The 19,180-nt window shown below is 35.8% G+C and overlaps 1 protein-coding gene across 2 annotated transcripts in view; it reads right to left on the bottom strand.

Moving 5' to 3' along the window:
- LOC105841679 (uncharacterized) overlaps window positions 1-19,180 on the bottom strand; it is a 110,730-nt gene that overhangs the window by 85,604 nt on the left and 5,946 nt on the right. The gene's annotated exons all lie outside the window — the stretch shown is intronic.

Raw genomic sequence — 19,180 nt, 5'->3', positions numbered from 1 at the left:
CTTCCAAGGTGAAGGAATAACATCGTGTAATAAAAATCAAACCCGCAAAATTATAATTTGCATAATTACTGGTGGTAGGACCTTGAGTCCGCGCGGATAGGTACCACCGCCCTGCTTATTTCTGCCGTGAAGCAGTAATGCGTTTCGGTTTGAAGGGTGGGGTAGCCGTTGTAACTATACTGAGACTTTAGAACTTGTATCTCAAGGTGGGTGGCGCGTCTACGTTGTAGATGTCTATGGGCTCCAGTAACCACTTAACATCAGGTGGGCTGTGAGCTCGTCCACCCATCTACGCAATAAAAATAAAAAAAAAACCACATACATTTACCGTGAACTTTTTAATTCATCTACTGCAATTAAAAAACAAACACAACACGAGTCGTACAAATAATCAAAACTGCTTAATCCCCAGCTTAATCTCCCATAGGTCAGTTGTCCGTGGCCACGAAAACTGCAAACTACACGAGATTAAACTATTATAGTACTTTTAATTATGGATTACAAGATGTTACACAGAAGAAAATAATAATATTCTGTTAGTGATCTTAAGTAAATAATGTTATAGACGCCTTTGAACTGTATTCAGCTTAATCTAGTTTCGTGATACTGACACGCCATTTCGCACACAATAGAATGAAGCGAATTGTTACAATACTACACACGTCAATTCCATTATATCCTAAAATATTTTCGCGAGATCCAACACGAAATTCAATTCAATAATTCAAATACCTTTGTGATTTAATTTCGGGTTAATTTAAGCATTTCCCAATTGTAGACGCTTCGAATACCGTATGTACAACCTAAATTAGGTAATAAGAATAATTTAAATATTGAAGTTTTTAAGCTATTGCATAGCTTTTATCGCGGGCTTTGAGCGCGGCGACCGAATCAAGAAATTCCATAACGAAAATAAAACCTAACACCCCACTCCGCCTACCATGTAGCTCGCGTTCAATACATTCACACGTTGCACTTGTGTAGTGTATGTAAAAAAGCGCGCGGCGTGACGTCGCACTGCATGCACATCATGAAACATCCTTCCATCTCTCTCTCGCACGGTCTAGCTTATGAGTGTGAAGGGGATAGGTAATATGTTGTTTTTGTTAATGTTTATAAATATAGCGTGGTCTTATTTTATTATTGTTTTAATATTAAATTATTGTTGTCTAATTATAATTGCATAAGTTGATAAAATATGCTATGCAATGGCTTTACCGCGGCAGTCCCCGAGTGCCACACGTGTTTTATTTCTTGCAAAAATGGGTGACGGTTATTACTTTCAAGTGCTCGCCACTCGTCATTCCTGGACGTAAATAAAAAAGTTGAATCATTGGACGAATTTAAAGATTCTCATTATTTTTCGATTTTAATTACACGATGTTTTCAATAACTTTAGTTTCTTTCGTTCATTTCTTTCACCGTTAAATAGCTGAAATAGACTTCAACTCGTCGAAAACTAAGTAAGCATCATAATATTAAAAAATATAATTAACCGATTTATAAAGAAAAGGCATCCGGTGTCGCGATCGTGTCATTCCGGAGACCTTTAGACCCCGGAATTCTGAACAATTGTTGGAGTAATCACTGTTTTGAATAATTATAACCTGATTATTTAGAAAATGAAATGAGATTGTTATAGATTTGGATATCGCTTTTAACCAATGTAATGTTTTTTAGTGGAGTTCACGACTCGTATTTGCGACTTGATTAAGAGATATTTGATTTATCGAGATGCCACTTAAGATGACTGACATGTTTCTTCAAAAGAACTAGACTTATATTCTTTAAGCGGCAGCAGCTTATTTGGTCACTCTGCTGATGAAAAAAGGTTGAGTGTGAGCGTTCGTGAACTCAATTCACGCACGAGACACGACAATTCCAACAAGCGAACTAGCGCGTTCTAAATTCCCTTAATACTTGATTTGAATTTATTGAGTAATATACGTTAAGCTCATTCATGCTGAACTATCGAAAAATCTTAAGGTTTTAAACGCTAAATGACTATATAAATAGACAATAAAAATGTTAATTTTTTTATTGCGCCTTTGCTAATGAGAATAGTTTAGAAAAGTTATCTTCATGGTAATTATAATAGCTGAACATCGTCTATGAACACAATAAAAGCTTTGTAATCATTCAACAGAGTTGTTGTACAAAGAAAATGGAAAATAATAAGATTATATTTTTCATTTCACGGCGCACGATTCCGCGCTCCGACAATTTTTCCAGTATTCTTTCTTGACAACAAAAAATAATAGATTTTATTTTTATTAGAACTGATTCATTATTGTTTATCTTAACTAATTAGAGTAGGTTTTAGTTTGAATGCGGATATGAAAACAAACGTTATTTCCGTAAGAAAACAAAAATAACCGATGTATGATGCACAATTAAAAAATTGAAGTGGAAATGGATAGGTCATCTAATGAGAAGCAAAACATAAAAATGGGCTAAATTAGTAACCGGGTGGTACCCTCGAGAGGAGAAAAGATTAAAAGGACGACCGTTCCAAAGGTGGGTAGACAACATAAAGGCCGTTGAAAGCTCTCCGTGGAAGAGGAAATGCCACGACTGGGACTTATTGGGAGGATATGGGGAAGGCCTATGCGAAAGCAAAACAATCTTTGCCGATGTCAATGTTTATAAAAATTAAATTAATAATATTGTTACGCGCTGGTGGTAAACACAAACACTTTAAAATTCTCAATTCGCTTCTTCCGCTTCGCTTCAGGTGATCCGTTCGCTGTTTCGCTTCGAGTAGTTCCGATTACTAGCTGACTGCATGCCATCTCTGCAACCCTTTTATAGCCGATAACCACATCCCTATAATTATCGAGAATATTCCACACAAGTCGAGTATTTTGTTTCTCCTATCTGAAAGTAGATGGCGTTGTACTTCTTGAGCGTACTAAATGCCACTAGGTCCTTCGATATTAGTTCAACTATTCGGCGATAGATGGCGTTAGTCTTACCGGCGTAACAGTATGTACCTAAATATGAATTAAGGTTATTAATAAAGGCTTCTTTATTAAGTTTGAATTAATTGCATTTGGTAAGGTGAAATTCTTACTCGAAATCTACCTTGTTTCACTAGTATAACGTTGCGAAGGACAGAGCAAACTAGCTGATTTAGGCTACCTACAATCCTAATACACGAAACAAAAAAAAATCGTCAACAGTAGCAATATTGCTTTCTCAAATTATGTACCGTTTAGTGCAATAGTTCTAAAATATTAATGTCGAAATTCTGCAATTTTTTTGTTCGTGCCTGTGAATAATTGGTTGTTAAAAACTATTTGCTACTTTATCTTGCCTTTATTATTCTAATTTTACCATTTTTAACGTTTCAAATACTTTACAGTTTCCGTGGTCTCAGCCGACTAAGGGGTTGTTTGTCGATACTTGAATACTTTTACAATATTCCCAATTTATCTTCTAAATATTTTTCAATCCAAATCGAAAGCCGACTGGACCGAACCACAGAATACACCCAGTATTGTATAAAGTGAATTACGAATTGATAATTTTTGTTTTATTATATAAATACCAAATTTTTCTTGTAGAAGTTTGTCGTGTTTTTTCAGCGAAATTCAAGGGCAAGAAATTTACTAGAGTGTAATGAATTATTCATCAAGAGTTTTTTTTTCTTTTATTAAATAAGATTATTATTTGTTCATTTTTTTGATTTTTATGTTAATTTTTTTTGTTATACTACGATTATAAAATATCTTTAATTGAACGAGGGTTTCGCGGCTGCTACGAATAATATACATAAAATATCATGTTATACACTGGTCTGGTACTAACGTGCTAATATGGAGTCTTACTACATTAGATACTATTCTCTACCACGGACTTCAGGAATGTCAGGGGCAGAGCCAAGCCACTGCCTACCGTTAAGTACTCGTTTGAAGAAGGATATGTCCATAGTGCTCAGGAAACATCGTGGGCTCATTCCAAAGCCGGATGGTACGTGGCAAAAATGATCTGTGGATCACACTGAACGTACTGTGGATAAACGCAGTGGCTCCAGGTAGTATAGATGAACTCTACTCCGGTGGCGGGCGGTGCGATGGTAAAAACGAAATGCCGGAATCATCTCGAACAATTCCTTAGGGGATGGAACCATTCCTCATGGAATATACGGTATAAAATACAGAGGGAACCGAAGTCCCTCCACAGACCCAGAGGCTCTAAACGATCCGTGAGAATGGGTTTATCGGCAATCTGAATGGCCCTCTTCTGTATGGGGTCAAATGGAAATTTGATGCTGGAAGTATGAGCGAGTTACTCTACTTCTGCCTCAAAGCACTCATCGCTTTGAGGTTCATTTGAATGGTAATGAGGTAGCTATTATACTATTACTAGCTGACCCGGCAGACTTCGTAGTGCCTCAATCGATAAATAAAAGACCTAAGCTTTTATATAAAATAAACGTAAAAGTAACAAAAGGAATCCGTCCGACGGCGGACACGTCGAAGAAAAAACAAAATTGTTATTATTATTTTATTCCGAGCATTTTCATATTTATCTACCTTTTAAACGTTCTCTGGACTTCCACAAATAATTCAAGACCAAAATTAGCCAAATCGGTCCAGCCGTTCTCGAGTTTTAGCGAGACTAACGAACAGCAATTAATTTTTATATATAAGATAGATTACTTCATCATAAATTTGTTTTCATATATACGCAAAAAATTTAAAATTTGGGATCACAAAATGAAACCAATAAAAAACACACCTCATGTGTACAAACCTACAATTAGCCACAAAATGTTGACATTTAATAGTTTGCTTATAGTACATGCTAATGACTGAACGTACAATATCGTTAATGCGTTCGTGTCTGACGCGATTAAACTTTGTCTGGGTTCTTTTTTATTGCTTTTGAAATATCGATTTTGCCATTGGAATCTTTGAAGAGTGTGCCACGTTATAAAGTTACTGATTTATATGAAACTATCGGCCCGCTCCGGCTCCGCTCGGGTCTTTAACAAAAATTTCGACGACGCTGTTTTTTTTTTTTAAATAAAAGAACACTTATTGCTGCACAACTACATGGCATTTTTTGTAAATAATTATTTGTTCTACAAAGTCGTAGTACATTATTTTATTCTATCATCAATAGTTTTCGCAGGGCATGCGATGTAAAGAATATTTTAGGTATTTTTTTACATTATTGAAGTTTTAGTAAGAATCCCTAATTTTCTTCAAAAATGATTATTATAGCCTATGTCACTCGGGAATAGTGTAGCTTCTAAACAGTGAAAGAATTTTTCAAATCGGTTCAGTAGTTTCGAAGCCTATTCAATACAAACAAACAAACAAATCTTTCCTCTTTATAATATTAGTATAGAAGTATAGATACCTTAACGTAGCAGATTTCAATATTTTAAGATTTTTTCTTTTGATTTTTTATTTGCAACACACACTTAGGCATACTTTTCTGGTATTATTGTTCCTATGGTTTGGTGGTCAGTCTTTTTGGTTCGGAAACTGTCATAGTAGTGGCGGGAAAATTATATGGTAAGTGGCTTAGCCCGCAGAATATTATTTAGAATGGATTTTATATTTTATTTTGGTTTAGATCGACGAAAGAACTGACGAAACCACACTAATACTCAATTTGAATTATACATTAATTAAATAATAATGTATTTTAAATCATACATTAAATTTATTCTATTTCATAATCCTACTCTCGTGAACAACATGCTTTGCATATTTTAATAGAGGGTTTACCTAAAACCATTCTCTGCGAAGTTTAGAATTTACTATTCGCAATTAAATTAACTTGAATAAATTTAATGAACAATTACAGTGAATCCACATTAATCAATATTCTTAATTTAGTGTCTAGTTCTCTTCAGTCAGAAGTATTGTTTTATATGAAGAATACATAAATCCTCTATGATTCCTAAGAATTCCACGTATTACGGTGGTCTCCCACACCTATTTAGTTAATTATTATAGAGTATTAAGCGGTAGGCAGTGGCTTGGCTCTGCCCCTGGCATTGCTGAAGTCCATGAGCGACGGTAACCACTCACCATCAGGTGGGCCGTATGCTCGTCTGTCTACAACGGCAATAAAAAAATAAAAAAATAAATGAGGCTTTAACTTCACATCTCCAGTTGGACGCAAAGCTCTATTTAATAATCTAAGACTAGATTTTATTATTTCCCCTGTGGACGGACGAGCATATGGTTTTCTTAATGGAGAGTGGTCACCGTCACTCGTGGTCGTCAGCAATCTCAAGGGGAGAAGCAAGTCACTGCCTGCAGAAGTGCTGCTCCTTCAAATCTTGTTTAAACTAAAGGATAAGGTGCTCGGATCAAGCGACCTTCATACGTATTTGACACGTGTTCAGGACTGACTTCCATGATAAAGTAATATTCTGTAAAATAAATCGGATATTCCTAATTTATATTTTTACGTAATACTGCGCGGTAGAGTATATTGTAAGACCGCATGCAACAATATATTATTCCCAGATTCCCGGACTATTTACTACGATTTGCAGACACAGCCGACTGAGTTTCTCGCCGGATCCTCCCAGTGGGTCTCGATCCCGATCCGGTGGTAGATTCTGCGAAGCACTGCTCTTACTAAGATTAGTGTTAGCAAATTCTCGCAGATTGACTTCGTGAGCTCCCCTACTCATTTGCAGGAAGCTGGAATAGCCCCTTAGGCTCCAAGCGAATAGGTGAAAAAAAAGCGATTTCGACCTCATGCCTGACGTTTGTATCAGCACTACGTCGTTTTATCTGTAGGGTCCGATAAAAATACTTGATAACAGGCTGTGAGCTGCAGAATAGTCTCAGATAAACCAAATAGATTTTTTTATAGTGACAGACGGCATCGCTTTGTAAAAATATTTAATCAAGCTAAACCTTTCAAACTAATGGTAACATTAAGAAACTTCGCGTGCTCAGTTTTTTGTAGCTGGATACGATTTGATTGTCCCCCCGGTATTGCTGATGTCAGTTGGCGACAATGACCGATCACTATCAGGAATAATGTTCGTCTATCTTCCAAACTTAGGAAGCAAAAACTCTGTTAAACATCTTGCGTTTTTGAATAGGAATTAAATAAGCAAATTAATTACTACTAGTGGCCCCGCAGTAGTCGAAATTCAACTATGATTAATTGAAATTATAAGTTTAAACATTACTATGGTTCTATTGTCAAACACCATTATAATTCGATTATATAATCACAGTATTCGCCAAAACTGCACTATAGATCAATAATATTAAAGACAAGCAATATTAATCTATTTTCAATTCGACTACAGACTTTAAGCAATAAAAATTTTCCCAATTGACAGTAAACAAAGAGTATATTTTTATGGTATCAAATACGTGGTAGTGTGTGTAATGTTTTCTTTATTGATTTAAAGTATCTTTTATGCATTTAAAAAAAAAAATTAACATTGTTCACTCCTTCTCTATATTCTATATAGGTGTGAGAAATTTCATACTCCTCCGTCCGCGCAATTTTCGTAAAAAGGGGTACAAAGTTTTTTTTATTTATTGCTTAGATGGGTAGATGAGCTTACAGCCCACCTGGTGTTAAGTGGTTACTGGAGCCCATGGACATCTACAACGTAAATGCGCCACCCACCTTGAGATATAAGTTCTAAGATCTCAGTAAAGTTACAACGGCTGCCCTACCTACCCGCGCGGACTCACAAGAGGTCCTATCACCAGTAAATTTTTTGCTTCACGTATTAATATATAGATACTCCGAAACCATTTCCCGTACATTTTACTTATATCAACACTAGAATTTTAGATGCAATTCAGAGTGAGGAAATGCATTTGTAACAATGTAAACAGCGAGTTCCTAACGACGAGTTGAAACTTAGCAGCAGACACAAACATTAGTCAGTAATGGCTCTGGAAGGTTTTAGCTCTACAATAAATCTAGTTTTAGGTAAGACTGTTTTTTATCGTCCATATTCTATCGGCAATGACCTCATCTATCTCATCTTTTTTTTTTTTTTTTAATTGCTTAGATGGGTGGACGAGCTCACAGCTCACCTGGTGTTAAGTGGTTACTGGAGCCCATAGACATCTACAACGTAAATGCGCCACCCACCTTGAGATACAAGTTCTAAGGTCTCAAGTATAGTTACATCTTTTGCGTCTATATCTGCACTCCCCTAAGGTACACTGTTAGAAAATGCCTATGGCATTAAGTCCGCCTTTACACTTTCTAGTATAAGAAGTTATAAATAAATAAATAAATAAATAATTTTAATACATTTTAAATGTAATTCAATCGAATTATATTTCTGTAATTTAAGCCTAATTTTTAGTTTCATATCGCTTTATCGCTACTTGATTTAAAAGTATTGTATTCTTTCGTAATTATCGTAATCAAATTAGTTTTCATTTTTGTTGTTTCTCTTGAATATTAATTAGTGAAATTTCGTGTTTGCCTTGAATAATTAAACGTTCCTTACTTAAGCTAAGCTTTACCGATTATACGACTCTTAAAGAGCGTTCCTTTTTAGTAATACTTAGGTCCAAATACAAAGTGATTTAGGTACTTCTATGTCAATAATTAGTACTACTTTTACTGTTTCATTTCGTTTTAGTGTAATTATGTATATGTATCTATAAATATTATGTATGTTATTTATATACATATGTTTAAGTAATGTCACCTTCACACTTCACCTACAAAGGTCCATCTCTGCACTCCCCTAAAGTAGACTGTTAGAGAATGCCTATGTCATTAAGTCCGCCTTTATACTGTCTAGTATATAAAGTTATAAATAAATAAATAATGATACATAGTATATGATATATTTTAATGAAGATAACACAATAAAGATGCGTTTTGTCTATGAGTTCCACAAACCTCTTAGAAAAAGATGGAGCATTAACATTGTATGTTTTAATACGAACGAATTTTGCATAGTAAGTGAAGGTTTCAACTCAATTTTTCTTTTGAGATTCAAATTTCGGCAAATCGACTCGTTCCCAAGCATGTGTTACTGCGAAGTTCATATTCGATACAAGTTTGCTAATTACCTCGCATAGGTTGTTAAAAGTTTATCGTTCCATCAAAACATTACTTCATGTATGGCCCAGGAGATTGTTAAATATGAAAGTAAAGCTATTACCCCAGCTCACACTGTATTTGCAGTCATTTGCAATTCTCAAAATAATAGATCTTACAAAATGAAGTTGTCGTTTTAGAGTTCTGGCTATTTGAAATGTAATTTCTGTATGGCTGACAATAAATGTTCACATTACGTTGCCATAAATGTAACCATGATGATTAGAAAGGATTTTATTTTAAAACTAGCTGACCTGGCAGACTTCGTAGTGCCTTAATCGACAAATAAAAGACCTAAACTTTTGTATAAAATAAATTTAAAACAAACAAAAGGCATCCGTCCGACGGGGGACACATCAAATGAAAAACAATATTGTTATTTTCATTTAATTCCAAGCATTTTCATATTTATCTACCTTTTAAAACTTCTCTGGACTTCGACAAATAATTCAAGACCATAATTAGCCAAATCGGTCTAGACGTTCTCAAGTTTTAGCGAGACTAACGAACAGCAATTCATTTTTATATATGGTATTCTATCATCAGTCGTTTGTTTGATGATTTGTGTTTTAATTTCCACTACATTTTTTTCTTTTTCATCAACACGGATACGATAAAAATACGGGTAAGTATTTTTAGAATACGCGTTCCGTCGCAGTAGCAATGTCGCACAAACGGCTCAAAATATTAATAACGTGTACGGAGTGAACACTACGAACGAACGTACGATTTGCTATTACTTTAAACGCTTCCGACATAGAAGTTTTAATCTAAAAAATGTACCCCGTGATGCAGGAAAAGCCAGGATATCAAAAAGATCGATGCCTTTTAAATGTGGGTGTGGCGGAGAATGCCACGAATAACATGGACTGCCATGAGAACAAACGAGTCCATTCTAAGGCAACTAAACATTCAAAAAAGACTCTCTTCTATCTGCCGGGAACGTGTTATGAGCTTCTTCGGACACATCATGCGGTCTCCCAGACATGAATTAGAGAAGCTCATAATTACGGGTCGCATAGAGGGCAAGCGCGCCGTGGGCAGAACACCAGCCAGATACTCAGATCTAGCAAGAGAAGCACTGGGTGGTAGTATGTACCATGCAGTCCATCCCACCCATGATCGAGCACAGTGAAAGAACGTCACGCGTGGTCGCGATCCTCAGTAGCGAGGGAACGATATAGAAGAAGAAGTGATGACCCGAAGCTGAAGTCAACAACGAGGAATTAAAGGTTATAGTGGAAGCTGACGATACTCAATCTGCTGCTAAGTTATCAGTAGCTTTCAAAGTTAGCATCAAAACAATATTGGTATAAATAGTGGTTTTTTACGGATGTTCCCCTATAACTACTGAACAATGCATCCGATTGACTTGAAACTTGGTATCCATGTAGAAAATACATGTACTTAATGAAAAGGCTAATATTTATATGAGTGTTGGACTCCCTACACCAGTTGCGGCGGCGTTAGTGATGAGAATCTTTGTGGGCGTGAGAAATAATAATGTTAGTTTTAAATGCCCAGCGAAGCGGACGGGTACAGCTAGTATTGGTATATATTTGCAACGAGCGCGTCAAGGCTTGCCTTTGCTCTTTCTTCTTAGTCGATCTCTTCATTGCTGAAGGTGATACATAATAATGCATCACGCTTCTCCACGAGTTTTGACCGGCGGGGAGGTGTGCGTCCGCGTGATCTTCTGCCGTCAAACCGACCAACTACCGTAGAAGAATTACTTTGAAAACACAGGAATGATGGAATAAAATGAAATCCACAATACTTTATGCAAAATTACTGTGGGCCTACATAGTTAGGTTTCTGAATCCTGCCTATTTGCACTACGAAGCAATCATCAAGCAATTCAATTAAGCAATCGTAGATTGAGATACTGTCGTTGTTGTCTGCGTGCTTGACCTGCATATGGAAGAAAATATATGAAGTTCCTTATCTCAGTTTTGTGATCATCACACGTAGTCGCTATTCGTGTCGACACAAGTTTCCATGCAAAAGAGTAATTAAAACTAGTGATTGCGCTTTGATTGTGTTTAATGTAGGTTTTACGATCACGCGGATACTGACGTTACAAAGTGCATTAACGGAGTTTAGTTTACGTCGCATTCCAAGTTTACCCAGTTGAGGAGGCTATTTTTATTATACACAAATAAATTCTGACTACTCATTTATAATGTCAACTCTCGTCATAAAAAACGTTTAATTGAGGAGATGTCATGTTACATAATTTTTATTTATTGTATAGTTGAGTGAACGAGCTCACAGCCCACCCAGTTTTAAGTGGTTACCGGAACCCTAGACATCTGATACCTTGAGATATGAGTTCAAAGGTCTCAATTTTACAGTACAACGGCTGCCCCAGCAGAAATAGGCAGGGTGGTGGTACCTACCCGTACGGACTCACAAGAGCTCCTACAGTAGTAAAATACTATGTTACATGATATAGAATATCAATCTATAAAAGTTTTTTTCACTGGGCAGATTAGCCTGATTCACTACTACATCTTAAGACATGAGAACCCTTAAAGTTTCTTAGAATATCTCGCGGCCGGGGTAGACAAAACGGTGGAGATCATGCAGGAATATAAATAAACCTAACCCCGGATAATTACATGTTACACGTCATTATTCCCTTCATCGTAGGAATTCATTTATTCTGGTGCTCTAAATGACAATGTAATGAGTTGATTTCCCCGCTTCGTTTTCCCGCTCAATTTTGGACACCGCGTCAATTATACATAATGAAAGGTGCGGTGATAACGTTCACGATCTAATTAACAGTCTTTGAACCGGTTAAGTGGTAGGTGTTCCATCACTTAGTAAGTAACCGAGATATTAGTCAATTTCGGGTCCGTCGATAGCGGTGGTTAGGCGCGGTTCATAATGTAACTGTCTAGAACTAATTGTTGGCTTACAAATCTTTAGATTAAATTCAAAGATTTGAAAACTTGAAAACCGAAATCGGATGCACGGTGAAGGAATAACATCGTGTAATAAAAATCAAACTCGCAAAATTATAATTTGCGTAATTACTGGTGGTAGGTACTCTTGTGAGTTCGCGGGGGTAGGTACCACCACCCTGCCTATTTCTGCCGTGAAGCAGTAATGCGTTTCGGTTTGAAGGGTAGGGCAGCCGTTGTAACTATACTTGACATCTTAGAACTTATATCTCAAGGTGGGTGGCGCATTTACGTTGTAGATGTCTATGGGCTCCAGTAACCACTTAACACCAGGTGCGTTGTGAGCTTGTCCACCCATCTAATCAATAAAAAAAATAAAAAATAAAATCATTAAGATCTTCTTAAGAAGAAGGATGGCATCGTTTGCCTCTAGATGAAAAATATATAGCAATACCTGAACTGTTTCTACATCAAAAACTTATGTAGCATCACGTAAAAGCGTTGTTCTATTTCTAACGTACGAGAAATATTACATCATTGTTCTATAAAATGGGTTGAGCAACAAGTAAAGCTTCTAACTATGTTACAGCCAGAGCGTGCCCTTTACGTGTAAAATGCCAAAGTCATCCAGAACAATGGACTATTTTCGTATTGTTTTACTGTACTTTACAAAGGTTTATATAGACCAGTAAATGCAATTACTAACTTTAAGGATTGATTCCAAACAACGTCAAGTTTAAGACTAGTGGTTTCTAGAAGCACACGATTCACTCTAATACCACCAAGTATTGGATAATCACTTACAATTTCAGACAGTGTCTCTCGATTTAAATCCGGTTAGCATATTATAAAATTTTAGAGCACTCAGTGGCATGTTGGAAGCAATATTATCTTTGTGCAGTCCCCGCATTTAAATAACAAACGTGAACCTTGCCAAATTATGCATATTATACGAAAGCCAGTAATTCCAACGTTGTTCTGAGATTCTTCTTTGTTTCTGTGCTTGGAAAATCGCAATCACAAAAACATAAGATATTCAACGCTTATTCCTATTACGTTCTCTTAGTTAATGCATTAATCACAATCAAAACTCCCAACATCTCAAAAGACTCCTTAATGTTGAGTTTTACAACACATTACTCACGTTTGAAATCAAGAAGTTGTTATGAGACCCAAGAGTATTTAAACATTTGTTTGACAAATTATTACTCCGTGTTGTGTCAGAGTTTTTGTTTTATGACTTCTTCCTTAGGATTATTGCTGTCCATAATTTATTTGCTTGTACCTAATCTTCTATTCGTGATAATATAAATAAAATAAATTAATATTTATATGAACCACGCAAAATATAACTCAACGAGCGGTCAACCGAAATTCAACCTTTTTGACATTATTCTGAAGTGGATCTCCGTTTTGGTCCTTCGAACATACGTTGTTGAAAACCCTTACGTTCTCATTGAATACAAGAGTCAATTACAGTTACATATTTCTTTTAAATATATATGTCCAATTATCGTGGTAACTTAAGTCTTTAAGCTTTAAAAACAAAATCATTACTGGTAACAAAGCATGGTCTGCAAGGTAAAATCAATTCAGAAGCTGGCGGTCAATTTGTTGCGGTAATCGGTATGTCTGGTGCTTAAGTACAAAATTCCAAGCCTTAGTAGGACATAGATTTTGCGACAATTTCACATAGACACAATCCACTTAGTGTCTCGCCAAATCTTCTCAGTGAATCGTGAATCCCATCGGGTAGTATATTTAGCGAAGTATTGCTAATGCCAGGGCAGATTTTAGTAAAACCTATCAGGTTGAGACCCGTTAGCTCGCCAACAAATCTAAGAGGTAGCTAGCATAGTCCCAAAGCTACTATTAGATAAGTAGGCAAAAAAGGAACAAAAATGTACACTTTCATAGGCTTTACCTCTTAAAAACATGACTCTAATATTTGAATTCGAAATTTGTGAGAGTGAATGTTTGTTACTTTGTTTTGAAATTTCTCAAGGCAATGGCTAAAGTATCAAAATAGTACTAAAACTATAATGCAGTGTGATCAAAGTACCAAAGGAGGTGCGTCACTAGTTCAACTAAATTAATGTTCTGCATAACATTACCAACAACTAATCACATTTTCACCTAAAAATGAATTTGATTTTATGTGATGGAGAAATTCTGTTTCGGTGTGGGCTGTATGGGCCGGTTGCTGTGATTAAGGAAACTTGAGCTTTGTGTTGCAATACGGTTTATATGTATGTTTACACACTTGATATTTTATTAATATGATAAACACGTCCGTTTGCGGTGAAAAGTAAAAAAGGAAGAGAGTGACATCAACAATGTTGCCAGTCAATTCACGATGTGACCACGATATGTTCATTATCTCTCGGAGGTACTTGAGGTGAAATCTATCCAACACGCGTATATGTTTACGATACAAACACGATGTTTCTGAGGAGTATAGCAGATTAGGCAACACAATTGACATCGTGTCAGGAATACGGAGGTTTTAAGAAGAGCCGGTATTGGCGGTATAGAGGCATATTTAATGCGGCGTCAGTTACACTGGTGCGGCCATGTGATGAGGATGTCCGACGAGAGGATAACAAAGCGCATCTTCTACTCTGAACTCCAGACTGGCAAGCGAAAAAGTGGCGGCCAATTCTTAAGGTATAAGGATGTTCAGAAGAGGCATATGAAGAAATGCAACATTGACACCTCTCGTTGGGAAGCTCAAGCACAGAATCGTTTGGAGTGGAGACGCTTGGTACAGCAGGGCGTGCATGTCTTTGAAAACGACAGGAAGCGCGAACTGGACGACAGACGAAATAAATTGAAAAATAGACCGCCTTCCACCATTTTTTACAACTTCGTGGGTGGTGTTCTTACGTGTAGCTTCTGTTTGCGCACGTTTAAGAACAAGATAGGCTACTGTAGCCATATTAGAGCGCATGAGAGGCGCGGACATTAGCTTTTAAGTTATTAAACTGAAAAATTTGGTCGCCGTGGTCGAAACCGGCTTGGAACCATGATGATGATGATGATGATGTTGCCAGTCATATAATTTTATTTTCCATACTAAAATGTTGGAGTTGCTAACAAATTCAAATGAATTTAAAGATTTTCCTTATTGGTTCCGATCGATATACCTTCATGAAAGCAAAATAATTCTACATCATTCGAACAAGTTATTCGCGTGGGCTTCATTCAATTAGGAATACTTGATGTTGTTTAGATTTGAAACCGAACAAGTTTTCTCTGTGTATCTACTGCGCAGATAATCTAATACATTAACTGAGTAAAGGTTAATGTTTTTTAACGTATTTTATCTGAAGATAGCATTGATTTCACGGAACAATGTAGTCATGGATCTCCGAATAAAAGTGGCCTCTATATTGTTATTTTTTTCATTTTATCAGACAAATAGTATAAATAATATGATTGCTATCACATTATTGAATCATTGAAAGGAACATATTTGATCAGTAAGACATTCGTGTATTATAATTATTCACAGTAGTAGTATTTTTAGTAGATAGAGATAAGTTAAGATCTCTCATGCTTGGAGTCAAGCGGAGAAGTGAAATACTGCCAGCACAAACCTTTTAAAATGTCGCTTGGTGCTTCAAATAGTCATTAGTACTTTAAAAAAAATTTACCATTAATTTTTTCCAATAGAACTAGTCATTTAAATTACATTCAATAATATTTCAGAATAGCTGCACTGGTATTTAAAGAAAGAAAAAAAAGTAGTAAAAATATGAAATGCTCTCTGCTCATTTAGTTTCTTTAGCGGAATGTTAATGAGAGATTCGTCAGAAACCTTCTCGCGGCGGAACTTTACTTTCAATGTTTAACTGCTTCAAAAATATTTCAGCTCTCGTTGATTTAAAGTTCACATAATCTACTTTGTCATTATGGAAAGAAAAAAAACTAACATATAATACATAAAACTTTAACAATAAACTTGATCTATAGAATATCTAATGCAATTTTGATTATTAAGTATATGAAATGAATAAGATAAATCCGAAATCAAACGGTTCAAACAATCCTAAATCTTATCCTCGAGTCGAAAAATTTTAAAGTGAAAGGAAACAAATTTAATTTGTGAGCCTAAAGCAAAATTAAAGCAGGCCTTCACCGACATTTTTAATCGTATTCACTTTACCTATGATTCTAAATGTAGTTTCGCCACTGAAAATAAATCGGTATCAAATCAGTCTTTTGGTTTTTTTTATTGCCCTTATAGGCAGACGAGCATACGACGTACCTGATGGTGGTTACCGTCGCCTAAGGACTTTAGCAATGCCAGGGGCAGAGCCAAGCGTTACCTACCGTCCTCTTCAATCATTTTTAAAGTTTTCATATTCACGGACAACTGGGATGGCCAATTGATAGTAGAACCTGATGTCCCAAAATGAGCTTCGAAGACCGGTCGTGATCTGATCTGCTCGTTCGAGCATCTAAAAATGTGCTTAGCAACATAAAAAACCTCAATGAAGTTAAAAACTGTACATGATTTAACATTTGACAGTACCGTGTACATTGCGGTTTAAAAAAAATTGGTAGTTGAGCGGACATGTAAAGCAAATCCGCCAATTTCGTGAAGCAGTAATGCGTTCCAATTGGAAGGGAGGGTAAGCTGTTAAGCAATACAATTGAAGCTTCCCCCTCATGTATCAAGATGGGTGGCGGCATTCAAATTTTAATGTCCGTTTGCTCCGGTAATGACTTAGCACAATGTAGTCCCATTTACTCATTTTCGCAAAAATTAAACTTTGAGAATCACTGCTTCGATCCAGGTCTGCATAATGTGTAAGGTAAGAATTAATTCGAAATGTCTATTTATAGTCATGTTAATTAAGTTAATAAATCTTTGAGGAAATTCATCTTGGAAACTCTGCATAATCTTAAAATCACAGCGGTGTTGTTGTTTATCTCCGAGTATTGATCGTGCTTGTTGTTTTGTTGTTGGTTTGATTGTAAACAATAACTTTAAGAGTCAATCTGCTTTTGTAGGGCACCACTGTTCGATAGGGTTGACAAAAATATTTATTGTAAATTGCTAATTCTACTTTGCCGAAGTTATAACTTTTAGAATTCATTATAATAAGGTGTTATTCGCTATGAAAGTGCCGTTATGCCGATGCATAAATTATAATGATAAAAAATCTTTTTGAATCCCATTAGAAAAAGAATTTCTAATTAAGAAATTGAAATTAAGAAGATAATCAGACTTATAATCACAAAAATCTTTCTATTACAATATTTATTGCGATAGTAATTTAGCGTTAGCTAATTAATTTTAATGGACTTATGTCTAGAAATCTAAAGCAACTCTAAGAATTAGCTTGTGAGCGGAATGAAAATGAAGATTTTGAATTAAAAAAACCATAGTCTTGAAGTCACCATGGATTAAAGGTAAATACGACTGATGTATAGGGACACGACAATGCCGGTATTCAAATTCTGCAACTCAGTACTAATTTTTCTAAAACTGTATACTAAACGAACTACCTACTATGAATTTATCTCAACGCATGCTTGCTGATTTATAACAGAATGTAACATGAATGAACACGAGTTCAGTCCGTAAAAATAGTTTTAATTATGTTTATATTCACACAGCTAGTGCAATAAGGTATATCTAGACTCCTTAAAGAATGCCTATTAAATGAAAACTTTTAATTTTTTCTTTATTTTATTGGACTTGTAGGCAGACGAGTATACGGCCGACCTGATGGTGAGTGGTTACCATCGCCCATGGACTTCAGCAATGCCAGGGGCAGAGCCAAGCCGCTGCCTACCATTAAGTACTCCCCACAAGCCTCGTTTGAAGAAGGACATGTCATAGCGCTCGGAAAACACCGTGGAGGGGAGCTCATTCCAAAACCGGGAATTTATCATAACTCTTCCAATAGTTCAATTTGATTAGGCACTAATGCAGATCCACTTTGTTATACGAGGCATTTGTCTGACAGAAACAACAAAGTTATACTTGTATTTTAATCGAAATGAACTTATCCGATAGCTTAAAATGTACATAATAACTTATCAAAGCCGCACCGTCAAGGGGGAGCGATCAAAGAATTTTCAAAGCGTTTTAGTTGAGGAGCTACTTCAGTCGAGTAATTACGTAGAGAGCTCGAGTACGGTCGGTAAACAAAAATAAGGCGATTCTTGTTTATTTTACGCTTAGATATTTCTAGTAAATGCAGTTTGTGTTTCACTTATTCACTTGAAATTTATTTCATTAACATAAAGTGATTAACCTAACTAATTTTATTCAATATTTTAGAGAAAGTTATCAAAAAGTGGAAGCTCTTTACTAGATTGATTCTCGATCCACATGATTTGGTAGGAAAAGGTTTATATACAATTATATAATACGTATTTGAATAACAACTCTACAACTTTCTAATTGCAAATTTTACGTACTAATATTGTGAATAAGGTATGGTTAGTTAGTTATACGTTGAATGAAAAAAACAGAATTTACCAAAAAAAAAAACGTTAGATTGCTTATTGAATTTGAGTAGTTTGTGCGATTATTTCGTCCAGTTGTACGTACAATGAAAAAGGATGCCTTAATCACGCAAAAATCGATTATAAATGTACTAATTTTACATAATATTTATACTTAAAACAATGAAATTTATTTAATTGACTTTAAGTTATCTGCGTTAATTTCATGGCCGGTCCATAGAACGCCTCGTTGTACAGGGAAGCGTTGATGGTACAAGACCACGCGGGAGGCCACCAATGCGTTGGATCGACCAAATTAAAACTGCAGTGGGAGGTCCCTTAAATGAGTGCAGTAGAATGGCAGGGAGAGATGGCGCGACATCGTGAGATGCATCAAGTCTGCCCCTTCCAACACTACATGACGATCACGACCACTCTGTCAAGAGTGACACGACTGAGAAGAAGAAGAAGAAGTAGCTTCATATAATTTACTCGTAAGTGGCCTTATTGAACAATAAATATAGTCAACAACGATAACAAACGGCTGAATAGGAAAATCGAAGTGCAAATTTGCATAATAAAAAAATATGTAGAAAATCGAAATTTAAAAACGATTTTTTTAAATAGACTAACGTTAAAAAAGTTTTAGATTTCAAAATCAATACAGAGGATAAGTTGACATTGAGTGTTCATATAATGAGCTGCTATTCCAAACACATTCAAATTATATCATC

This window comes from Bombyx mori, chromosome 12 (genome assembly GCF_030269925.1).
Source record: "Bombyx mori chromosome 12, ASM3026992v2".
NCBI classification, from domain to species: Eukaryota; Metazoa; Arthropoda; class Insecta; order Lepidoptera; family Bombycidae; genus Bombyx; species Bombyx mori.
Note: the sequence above shows the minus strand (reverse complement) of the source record. Positions and strands in the feature narration are given on the sequence as shown.